Source organism: Microtus pennsylvanicus, chromosome 10 (assembly GCF_037038515.1).
Source record: "Microtus pennsylvanicus isolate mMicPen1 chromosome 10, mMicPen1.hap1, whole genome shotgun sequence".
Classification (NCBI taxonomy): domain Eukaryota; kingdom Metazoa; phylum Chordata; class Mammalia; order Rodentia; family Cricetidae; genus Microtus; species Microtus pennsylvanicus.
In genome coordinates, this window is record NC_134588.1 from 86,240,244 (window position 1) to 86,253,315 (window position 13,072).

The following is a 13,072-nucleotide window of genomic DNA, read 5'->3' on the forward strand; positions in this document are numbered from 1 at the left end:
CTCCCTCTCTCTGTCTCTCCTCTGTCTCAACAGACTCTCATTCATTATATAGCTTGGGATAGCCCCAACTTTGCTGTCCTTCTGCCTCTACCTCTCAAGTTAGAATTCTGGGGTTATGGGTATGTGCTGCTCTGCCTGACAACGTTTACTTTTCTCTGGCACTAATGTTTTGTTTTTCTTCTTCACGTAGTTTAATCTCTCAAAAGCCCTCTGAGTTAGTTCTTTGATTTGTAGATGAAGGGATAAATCATTTAGGGAATTTGAGTCTGAACCAAGTGTCCTCTACCTCCACCTTCTCTTTTGCTGTAGCAGGCTGCTGGTGCTACGGGAAGATGGTCTCCTAACGGGACACTGCTTTGCCAGAGCCTCTGCAGGGATGACCAGAGGACTTTTGTTTTGTCTAAATGGCGGAGATTGGGAGCGTTGTGGACTTCAAGATGAAGAGCCTGAGGTCTTGAAAAGTCACTGTGAATTCTCTCTTTCTGTCACCCACCCTGAATACCAGTAGTTGATGGGGCCATAGTCTGGGGAGGTCTGGGACCCTGGCTTACTCCGCGGAGGAGAGTCATGCATCCTCCAGGCATTCTTTCTGTGGTTTGCCTAGAAACTTCTACTGAAAGTTGTTGTGGTTTACTATTTTAACTACGTAAAGATGTGTTACATTGGCTCATGCTGCAGAAAGTGACTGTGCTGTGTAAAGGTGTGTTACGTTTGTTTAATTAGGTAGAGATGTGTTGCATTTGTTTCACCTTGCCTGCCCAAGGTCCCTGATTGGTCCAATAAAAAGCTGATTGGCCAATACCCAGCCAGAGAAAGGATAGGCGTGGCTGGTGGGTAGAGAGAATAAGTAGGAGGAGAAAATCTAAACTCAAGAGGAGAGAAGACAAAGAAATGGGGAGAAAGAGAGGGACAAGCCTGGGGCAGCAGCCGGGGAGAAGCCAGCCAGCTGCCAGCCAGATGTGGAGACAGCAGGAAAGTAAGATGCACAGAAAGAATGAAAGGTAAAAGCCCCAAGACAAAACATAGAAGAAAAAACAGATTAAAATAAGAGCTAAGCTAAGGTCACACATTCAAAATTAATAATAAATCTCTCTATCATGATTTGGGAGCTGGTTGGTGTGGCCCTAAAAGAAAAAGCTTGGTACAGTAAGTCACTGAGATTTGGAATTAGAAATTCCATCCGACATGTTGGCTCTCCTGGTACTTTCCCAGGCCTTCACTCTATCCCTAGACTCCATGTGGGTCTTCTAGTCAGAGGAAAATGCAGACCAGGTGAGTCCCTGGTACATATGGGCATCCCATCTTCAGGATATATGGGCCCCTGGTGACTCCAGAAGAAGAGACATATAGGATGTGTGCTTACGGGGCCCCATAGGAGAGGCATGGATAGACCCGAGAAAGATGCCATCCATGTCCAGCCTGGTGGGCTGATGCCTAGATAACGGGGGCAGCTTTGGCAGTGGCTCTGGCGTATGTAGGTCCTGCAGAGAGGCAGAGCTGACGTTAGACGTGGCTTCACTCATAACTGGGCAGGTCGTGAATTGAGTGTGCTTTTTTGGAGTGTGACCTTCCATCTCCAGTGAAGCCGCCTGGACTCTTGGAGACGTCTTGAGGCCTAGATTATGGCTTTCGTTGCATTCGCAGGCCTGAGGATGACTAGGATTCAGAGACTAGGGGGAATGACTCATTTACTCCCACATACCCACCATAGGCATGGTAAAAGGGAAAGACAAAAAGCTTAAAGATAAAAACAAAAGACCAAACAAACAAAGCAAAAACCCAAAACAACCCTGACTCCAAGATTTGCTCATTAGCTGTGCATCCTTTGGCCACATACTTAACCTCTCTGAGCTTAAATAGTTTCATCTATAATATAGGTGACTTTGATTGTGTTATGGGTGATAGTGAGCGCTGGTGATTCTGCTAGCCTAACACCCACCAAGTGCTTTTGCAGCAGCAGGCACAGGCATCTGAGGAAACAGCCTCTTCTCCTCACCAGGGTGAGGCAACTCAAGAACCTCTGGATCCCACAAACTCAGGGTGCTCCATCGAAACGACTCAGTGGGGGTCCACAGGCATGCCCAGAAGGCTTTTCCCTGTTGCAGGAGAGATCACCCCCACTGGGCAGTATGAATTCACTAGCTCCACAGCGCAGGGTGGAGGCTGAGGAGTAGGAGACCAGGTCACCAAGAACTGAGCAGGGTCCCAGCCCTGGCCCTAGCATCCTAAGCATGAGCTGCGGCCATCAGTTAAGGCCCTTGGGCAGACTCTCGACCTCCTCCCTGCTTCAGTCTCTTCCTCCGTAAGCCCAGGGACAGCAGCACAGGCTTCTGGACCCCAGTGGCTTCCACTCATTGTACCCAGGCTGTTGGGCCAGGAGGGAAGAGTGGAGATCACAGCCTGACGTTTGACAAGGACTCTTGTCCAGGAGGGGTCACCTGGTTGTTCCTCCTTCTTCCACCATTGGAGGGCGCCATGATCAGCAGGCAGGGAATTCTCCTCTGCATGCCAGCCAATGGACATCAGAGCTCTAAACCCAACCCATCTGGTCTGCATTCTGACCTACCACTGCCTGCCATTTTGCTGTGTGGCTCTGGGCCTCATTCTTCAATACGTAAACAGCAGTTTGCACCAAGTCACTAAGCACTTGATTTCTCCTTCAATTAGCCTTTGTCCAAGAAGCCGCCCTTATTCTGAGATGGGAAACATCACCATCCAATAAAGCAAAAGGAACCTGGACTCCATTGGTTGGCCCTTGTCCTTCTGCCCTTCTGCCCTCTGCTCATGGGCCTTGCCCTCCCCTTCCCCCTTCCAGGTACTCTCTTTCTCTGTAACAATCTGAAATTCTGAGTTTCAAAAGCACCCACACAGTCTTAGCCCACTTCTTGGTTTTCCTGGGGTCCCTCCCGCCCCATCTCTGAAAGGGGTAAGTCCTATCCATTGTGCAGATGGCCCCAGAAGTGGCTTTCAGGTGACCAGCCTGGATGGTGATCACTAAAATGCTAATCAGCAAGAGGGGCTGTGGCTGAGCCATTTGCCAGGGCAGGCACAGCTGGTGATGCTACAGAGTGGTGGACAAGGAGCGGGATGGAGCTGGCTGCTTGCAGCGTGCGGTCTCCAGGCTGTTGGCAGTGTAGTGAGCACAGATCTTGCCTAACAGGCTGCTTTCCTGGAGGATTCCCTGGCAGGCAGGTGAGTTTCTTCTCTTGGGTCCTCTCCTGAACTCCTTGATCCAGGCTGGCACCTATACTCTCTAACTTTATTTTTCCCCCTCCGCATTTCTTCAGGGCCTCTACCAGCACAATCTTTTGCTGGGTGAAGAAATCACTAAGCCTTTCTCTTGTAGGGGAGGGTTCTGACTTAGTACCACTTGGGGTGGAACACCAGAATGAAAGGACCCAAGAGGGTGCCCCTAGACAATGGGAAATCCACATCCCCTGCTTTTTTTCTTTTTCCATGAGAAGCTTCAACCACTTGAATTTGGGGCTTGAAACCCAAGAAAGCAGCCCTAACTGTTTGCACCTCTCCTGCTGCTTCTTGCTAAATTTCATTAGGGCTAACAATTTGTAGAACACTTACAGTGTAATGTGATTTGAGTGGCTGGCCCTAGCTGCGTGAGATGGAGGCTCCCCTGGGCGTGGGAGCCCAGGCAGCGGTGATGGGGCCTCCCTGAAGTGGGGTGTGGCGCCGTGAGCTGTGAAGGCAGACAGCATCTTGCCAGCCAGGGTAATCACCCTCAGAGTCAGGAGGGGCGGTCTCCAGCCTCCCTTCCCTCTTTGCCCTGCAATCACTTTTGTTCCTGGAGACTGAGCAATCTTAGAGCTTCAGCATGCAATAAAACATGCTCAACCACAGGCCTCCGTTCAACCAGGGCTGCCGGAGCTGCCCGCCAAGCCCGCTGGCCAGCAGTCTACATGGGTAGGCGGAATTGATAGTGTGGGTCCTGCCTCTGGCTTTGCTTTCTGTTTTGGCTTTGTAACTAAAACAGAGCTGGTGCCTGAGCGATGGGACGGCCCCGTTTTATTTTTATCCCCTATCAAAGTTTCACGCCCATGTGTGTAAGTGTGGAGTAGTTATGGTGTCACAGATTCGGTTTGCTTTTGGATCCCTGCCCTGCCTCATCCTGTGACCTCAACCATGTCGTTTTCCATCCCCGAGTATCAATTTCCTGGTTTACTAAACTAAGCCGGTGTTTCCTACCCTGCACAATTAATTAGGCAAAGTATCTAAAATAGCATCCTCCATGAGAGCCATCACCAGCTGTGGAGGGTTCGCTCGTTGCCGTGAATTAAAGCATTCTGTTCTCGAGGGCATTGAGCCACGTATGGGGGGGGGGGTCAATACCACTACACTAAATGACGGCGTAGCTCTATGGTTTCCCATCAGTATGGAAAGTCTAGGACCGTGCAGGCTTAGAACCCCACCTGCACACACGAGATGCCCAGTAAGTGTCCAGAAGGGAACCAAGCCTTCACGACCTTCCACCAGCAGAAGAGGCCTGGGGACCAGTGCTGGTTTCAGTGAGACACATGCACGACAGCAGTTGGCTCAGAATTTAGGATACGGAACTCTGAGACTGGGCACTCTGTTGTCGCCGGACCCCCACCCCTGCCCCGTCTTCCTTTTTTTTTTCCTTCATTTTTGAGACAGGCCTTTGTGATGGAAGACAAGCTGGCTTCAAGCTGCACTATACCCAGTTCCCTTTGATGGTGCAACATTGAAACAAGAATTTTCAAGGAGCCGGGACGCAACAGCTGTCAGGTTGCAGAGCCTTGGACTCTGCAGAAGGGACTCTGCACATTCTCCCAGAACCTGCTGGTCTGGATGCCTTACTTCCAGACTGCCAGTCAGGGTGGGCTGGGGTGCGGGGAAAGGGTGCAGTTTCAAAGTGATGGGAAGGCCAGCCTGAACCTGAGGAGCCAGGAGGGAGGCTCTGGGGAGGATCCCAGAGCAAGGAATTCAGGAATTAACCTTCACCATGGTTTCTAAGTTAACAGAGGACATCAGTGAAATGCAGATCTAGGGCTCTTCCTTGGTCATTCAGATTTATTGTTCTGGCAGAGATTCCCAGGGAGTCTGTTTTTCCTTAGGCTCCTGGGGGACCCCAGCACTAGAGAATGTTAATAGGCTCAGGTCTTGGGAGGGTCACTTGTGGGCAATCACAGCTTCTCTGATCTCAAGATGATAGTGGGCCACAGGGTGCCTGGAAGGCAGTCATTGGCTCTTGCTGAATACACACAAGTCCCAGTGAGAGGACTTGATTGTCCATTGTCCAATCTGCACACTTTGGCTGGGGTGGTAAGGTGGAACACTGGGGCTGCAGCTTGGCTCCCAAGGGAAGTTCCTTCGGCTAGCCCATCGCCTACCTACTCTTTTATATTCAATTCAGATTGTTGCCAAGACTACTGGAAAACAGTGAAGACACAGAAGCCACCTCTGTGCGGCCGATGGACAGACCACGGAGGAGGGGTGGGTACAGACAATGGAGTATTAGTCAGACTCAAGGCAGAAGGCCATCTTTCTGTGGGAAGGGATGCACATGAGTCTGGAGGAAATTAAGCTAAGTGAAATAAGCCAGGCGCAGAAAGACAAATACTGGATCCAGTTGCACTCAGAGAATCTAAAATTGCCACATGTGTAGCAAGGGTAGTAAGCGGTGGCCACTAGGACTTTGAGGGTTGGTGGAGAGAGGGGCGGGTGTGTGCCAAGAGTGAACAGTATGATAACGCGCTCTTAAAAACCCGCGGATGGTGTTATGTTCTGAGGCAGAGAGAGGAAATGGTGGGGGTGGGAAGAGGAGAACTGAATTTTAATGATTTGCAAAGCCATCTCCTTTGGCAATGTCGTTTTTGTTGCTTTGTCTAGGGGAGTCTGGGGACCAGCAAGGTCTTTTGTTCTGGAGTTTCTTTTCCTTTCCAGAAGGCATTTGCCTTAGCCATTAGTGTGTGTTGGTTGTGTGGTGGCTAATAAAGGCTTTATAGTTAATCCGGTAACTGTGGGATGTTTAAGGGTAGTGTTAGGCATCTGACTTGATGGTCCAAGGGTCTTCATCCTTTTTTGTACTCAGATTTTATCTCTTACTTTATAATGGAAACAAGCAAGCAGGAAAATCTTGTTCCGTGTATTTATGAAGAAAAATTAGTGCACAGTGTTCCTAGCCATTATCTCGAAGTGGCAAAATTAGTGTTTATTTTCATTGGTCTTTCTGATGGCTATAAATTGCTTTTGCATGAATTAAAGCCTTTTTAAAAATATAAATATGGATCACCCGGACACAAAGTAATGATCAGCATGTGTTATGTGACTTGTCCTGGGGGAGATGTGAATCCTACCTCCTCTAGGACAAGGCCAATCCTTTTCATATGTACCCCTTGTCTCCACATCATTACGGATGCTCACTTCTCCTTATGTCCCTGCAGGCCACCAGGACCCAATCAGTACCTGGACCCTGAATTTACCCAAGCACATTAGAAGTGGACCAATAAGTCTCCAGCTGAACAAGGAGCCTCTGGTTACTCTGTGTGGTTACCCAAAGAGACAGCCTTGGCCTCCCTGTTAGGGAAGCAGCTGGTCCGGCACCTACCCAATGAGATCGGCTTCCACAAGCGGCTGGCCATGGGGATCACCTGCACTTCTTTTGTGAACTGCTCAGGCTTTAAAGCCTTCCAGAAACTCACAAATACAGGGCTTGGCTCTCTGTCAGGTTTTCCCTAGGAAGCCTGGCTCCATACCAATCTTGCCACATTTGCTTTCAAGTGACCTGGACAGCCCCCTTCATCTGCCTTTTCTTTTTCTCTTCTCCTCTTGATTGCTTTAGTAACTTTACAAACCTGATTTACACGCTAGTCTAAGCCACTCAGATCCATCAGAGCTTTTCCCACCTCATAAAGATCATGACCCACTAGGGGTCTTGGAAGGCCGTGCCAGTCAGGTCTCTGCTGAAGCTTCTCCCTTCCTCACTCTCTGACAAAGTTCTGTCTGCACACCACACAGAGGTTCTCTCCTGCTCAGCTCACTCACTGTCGCTCCTACCCATTATCCTGGTTCCCATGGACTCCAACAGTTTTTGGATCCTAGAAAGGGCTATTTAGCACAGATTCATTTGAGGACTCCTTTCCTTCGTCACACCCTGGCTGTAAGAAACAGCAAAACAAGATCTTCCATCTCTCCTTTCCTTTATCTCATTTACTTACCAAATCATAGGCTAATATGGAGAATGATCCTGACGGTCTTTTCCCCATAACTGCTTCCTTATGTGCGCAAACTCTGGGCAGACAGCTAAGGTTCAGCTGTAGTCTTATCACCCGAAGCAGGGGCATGACTGCCTCTTCCACAGCTCCAACAATCCCATTCCTCACGTGCTACTTCTAGGGCTTGCAGGATGCTCTCTGGTCCTCAGCCATTCTTGGGATCTCAGCGTGTTCCCACATTGTCCTGGCTGCGCACATTTACCAAGGGGGTGCGCCATTCTGTGCAACACATGGGATTCCCACCAGGGACATTTCAGCGTCACACACAACAGCCTCAAGTGAGAGTCTTTTCACTCGTAGCCAAGGCCATGCAGCATGGAAGGTGGCCTACACCACCCAGGGAGGGACAGCTGCATTGGGATTGGACCACGGCCACTTTACCTTCCATCACATGCCTTACTACCCACAGTAGGGCAATGGGTCTGCTCTTCCAAAATGCATCTCTTATTCTGCTCTATCCCTGTTCAGGTACCAAGTGTTATGTGCTTTTTCGGGGGAGACACAAGTAAATAGCTATTCACCTAAGACTGAATAACAAGGGCAGACCAAAGAAATGAACCCACACAACTCCAGCTTGGTGAGCCATTGAGCTTATAGGACTTCCATAGAGGAACATGGAAGATTGTTTGGAAGAACATGGGTAAACTCCCCCAAATAGTTGCTTCTTTGAAGAATGCCACCCTAGAGGTCATGAGTGACGGCTTTCTCACAGCTGCACAGATAGAGTTACCCCTATCACTTACCACTCTGACGGACAGGGATCGTTAATCTTTGGCCATGGTGACATGAAGCTGGACCACATTCATAGCTATCCGAGGATACACGGCCACCTGAGCTGCACACTGAGTACACCTGCCAGTACCACGCGAACCCCCGCACAGCTGGGTAGAATGACATGCTGCTGAAGTGGGTGAAGTGCTATAGTCTTGGGTGAGACTCGGATGACCCTCTGCTCCTCTAGGGAATAGCCATCAACCTCAGTCTTGGGACACTAGCTTTCAGGTAAGCACAGTTGGCCTGATTTCAAAATAATAATGACCATAGAGTACATAGAAGACAGTGTTCCACTACAGTGGCAATGGGAGCCCATGTTCCTAGTACCATGATATGTCTTCAGCCAATGTGTAAGATTCTGCCTTGGAATAATTGCTGCTCACTTGGGATTTTTCTCCTGAAGAGAAACTTAACACAGTGTGTCTTCACGCCTAATGTGCACATAGCAAAGCTGGCTGGCTCCAATGAACATGCCTTGCTAATCTTCTTTGGGTTGAGATTTGTCTCTTTCAATCTTGTTATTCAACTGCTTTGTGTCTTTAGGTTTTCAGCATTTACTTTCCAATATCTAGAGTTTGGGTCTTTTTCTCTTGACTGATTATAAGAATTATATCAGTGCGAGGATGAAATCATTGGCTCTGTTTGAGTTTTATATTTGTCCAGCTGCCTGGATGCTAAACAAAACAAACCAAGTAAAGTCAATAGCAGCCATCTTCCATTCATTCTCCACTGTTCGGCCCTTCCTAAGTTGTTGCCAACAGGGCTTTCTACCCTGTCTCTCCTGGGAGTCTGTCTTTTGTATTCCCTGAATGTAACTTTAAAAGACAAAAGATTTATTTGTCTGAATAGAAAACCAGTGTGTTGCGTGTAGCTTTAAATCACTCCAATCAAGTGCCCGTTGGCAACGCCGAATGGTTTCAGATAGTTCATTCATTATTTTCCTCTGTGCCAGGGTTTAAGACATTTTGGTATACTGAGAGCAATCCCATTTGTGTGACAGAACACCTGGGACGTTCATACGTCATTTATGTCCTGGCGTACTGCCGTTGCCCTGGAGTTCTGGCTGTGGGTGATGCTCCCTTCAACACAAGCTTAGCCTTTACTGGGAATCTTTTATATGTAATTTTAAGTACATTTTAAGAAGTTTGGTGTGTACAAATGTACAAGATTATTTATGAACCCCTATCGTTTTCTGTAGTTGTAACAACAATGTCAGCAAGTGCTATAGAGGTCCCCTCCTTTACTATGGGAGAATATCCTGATAGACCTGGTAAAATAAACAGATTATATGGGGGTTCCTTTGTCCTGTGTGGGAGAATTTCCTTGACATGATAATAGAGCTAGAGCACATGGCTAGCCTGGGCTCCGTTCCCAGCATGGCAAGTGAGTAAACATAAGCCAGCATTGGCTACATGTCTGATGTCACTTGTCCTTTAGACTGGGGCCTGGGCCGCAACAGCAGATGCTTGAGTGATTAGGATTAATTCCCAACTCTCTCCCAGTCCCAGTTTCCCTGCATGCAGACCTAGGGATAACACTGCTCGTGGGATTAGAGAATGGACAGGAAGCCTGCTGGGAGGAACATGTTGCCTGGGCCCTCCACCAGAGGAGCGGCTTTTGTCTCATGGAGGAGGATCTGTTCTGTGAAGAGATGTCGCTCAGCTCTCCACCCCAACTGTTTTGCCGGCTCTAAGCCACTATTACAAACCACAGTGCTTAGAATGACAAGCGCAACATTTCTTGAAAACTAAGTATTGAATCCTGGCTGATAAAGAAATTGATAGCACATTCTGCTTTTGTATTCTCTCAAGGCCAGGTGATCACAACCTAAGTCCCTGTGACTAATAGAGCCAAGATAATGCGCAAAGGCACGCTACGGCACGTCACAACATGAAAAGAGCTAACACCCAGTGCTGGTAGGCACGTGGTGAGATGGCTTACACAGATGCCACTCAGTGTGGGGAATGAGCCATAAAAGCGCTCATGCAGTTACCCCAGGCTTCTACGGCTCAGAATCCCTCATAAGGGAATAATCAGGGATAGATGGGTGCATGAAAATTTATGTAGCAGCATGTTTGGAGCGGCATTATTTACCACTGTGATACCAGAAACTGCCTACATGTCTAACAATAGGGAAATGGTTAAATGCATTATGGTACAACCCAATGGTAAAATATTATTCTGCCCTTAAAATGTGGTTCACAAAGAATTTTAATGACAAGGAAAAAAAATGATATGACCTTGGAGGGGAAAAGCTGGCCACAGCCTAGCCAACGTAGCATGAACTGAGTTCTGAGGGGATCGCACAGATTTCTTTCTTTAGACTAGCCCTCAACAATGGGGAATGAGCAACAGAACATTGCTGCCCTTTGACCTCGGCCAGAAGGATTTACACATATTGTCTTTATTTGCTTTCTGTTGATTTTTGCAGTACATGGGGTAAATGAAGAGCTGTGTACCCACTAGTCACTGGGCTCTGCGTTCATTACCTAGAACTTGCATTTGTGTTGATGCTACCATCACTTGGTGTCTGGTGGTCCAGAACATTCTGACAGCTAAGTGGTGGTTTGGTAGAACACTGTCTAGCCTCCATGGGGTGTGGTGACTTTATGTAGAACATCACACATGGTCAGGGTCCAGGGTAACTGGGCCCCAGGTGGGGAGCTGATGGTGTGTATTTGTCATAGGGGTCCCTGTGAGGAGACTGATGTTTGAGGTTCTTGTGAGACTCCCTGGGCAGCAGCAAGCCCCACCTTCTGAGCTTTGGCTACCTTAACAAAAGACCTTAACAAAAAGAGTTAGGGCCTTGAAGAAAGGAAGTACCTTCTCCCAGTTAAAGAAGCAGAACATTTGAGACCATGTGACAGTAGGGTTTGTTTCTGGTGAGGGCTTTCTAACTTGCAGATGGCCATCCTTATGTGGGGACAGGGACGAAGTGGGGGAATCTAAACTTTCTGTTGTCTCTCTTACTAAGGGTGCGAACCTCATCACAGGGCCCCCCACCTTTATGATTCCTTTTAGCTCTAGCTACTTCTTAAAGGCCCCATTTTCAAATACCATCAACAGGCAGGCTAGGATGCTAACATATCAATTCTGGAAGGACGCAGACACCCAACTTGTAAGATCTCTGCCCCCCTAAATCTGTCTTGCTGTCGCACACCTTGTATACTTACAGACCATCACTAGAGACCTAGGTTGGGGAACAGGGAATGGCTCAGACCTTCCTCCCATACATTTAAGAGTCCACAGTGAAGAAGAGGACTTACCACTATTGTTAACTACCCTTGATTGGTGGCTCATGCCATGGTACCTGTAGTCTCTACTCTAAGTGAAAGTCTCGCACCCGTCCCCTGAATTTTCACAGTCCAAAGACAATTACTTTTATGAATGGATTAACTGAGGCATAGAGGCATCCAGAAGCCTACAGTGAAATCGGCTCATTGAAGAGAGGCTTGAGCGTGCACACACCCCCAGAGGAGCTGGATCAAATAAAGTTGAAAGACACATACAGATAATAGAAGACTGTTTAGAAATAAGAAAGCGCGCACTTTCTTTTGTATCTTTTGTAATAACAGAGAAAGGCCGGAAGGCCATCATGGTGGATGAAATGTCAGGCAGCCACATCGCAAACTGCCTGCCCTTATTCATGTGAAATCTATGCAAACTGTTGTATAAAAATAGGGAGAATGGTGCTTACCAGAGTCTGAGAAGGGAATGGGGCGTGATTGGCCAGGAGGCAGGACAGTGCTTTAGTTGGATAGGGGAATATGTTCTAGTGTGCCAGGCACAGCAAAGTGACTATGCTAACAGTCTGGCATTGACTATATCAACACAGCAGGGAATTTTGGGTGCACTCACTGTGGAGAAATGATAGAGTTTATGGTGATATATATATGTTAATTACTTTGAATTGATCATTTCTCTGTGTATGCAAACTAGCACTTTATCTTAGCCTGAAGTCTGAAAAAGCAATGTATACATAAAGGAGACATCACACGGTATTTCATAAATATGTAAAGATACATCCACTAAAAAAAGACAACAGCGTGCACAAAGCCACAGACTGAAAGCAGCACTGAGGTTCCAAATCTTGTCTGTCTGTGCTCTTCTGACACACTATGACCTGGAAGCCGGGGTCATGCAGACGATCCCTGTGGGTTCAGAGCCAGGCTGAACGATGCTGAGCAGGCTTCTCAGCCTGTGATGCCTCTAGTTTCAGTCTCGGTCTGTCGAGGCTACTTAGGATTCCTGTAGGGTTTTAACACTCCTGTGAGCATCAAGTGCCCTCTGAGCAGGGGTTTTCTGTACCTCTGTTAATGCATCTGGTAATGGATGGGAACAGAGGACGGAGAGAAAAGAAGCCTGATTTGGCAGGAGAGTCCCAGGAGGCAGAGTGTGCATCACCAGAAAAGAGGAGAAGACACCAGCATGGAGATCCCAGGAACACTCGCTGTCACCATTGGAGACTGGCAGGTGTGCAGCTCCAGGTGTGAGAATAGACTCTGGGTTCACATTTGTTGAGCATTAGTGTTAGGGCGAGATGGGTGTGGCTGGCCAGTAACCAACTTCAGACAGGAGCAAGTCTGGGCCCATGTACCCTGCACCCAGGAGCCAGCCACTCATTAAAGAGGAAGGGCAAAGAACAATTAGGCAGAGACTTCTGAAGGGCATGAACATGGGGAGTGGGGACAGAAGTGGGAGTCCTCTCCCTGGCACCCTGGCATGCCAGGAGGGAGGAAGGTATAAAAGGAGACGGAAAGAGCTCCCAGGGTCACTTGTTAAGGTCAGGACAGTGCTGTGACTCAACCAGGGTGGCCAGGAAGGAAGAAAGGTCTGGCCTTGGGCTTGATGGAACCTGACTTGGGGAGCCTTGGTGAGCTCTGGATAAAGGGAGGGGCAGGCTTCCAGGAGGATAAAGGCAGCAGCGGTGGGTTTGGGGTGGAGGAAGGAACAGCAAGGTCTGACTGTATCTAAAGTCTGACCCAAACCCGACTCTGTCCTTCATCCAGGATGGTGCTCTCACTGACAAGGATGGTGCCAACCATCCA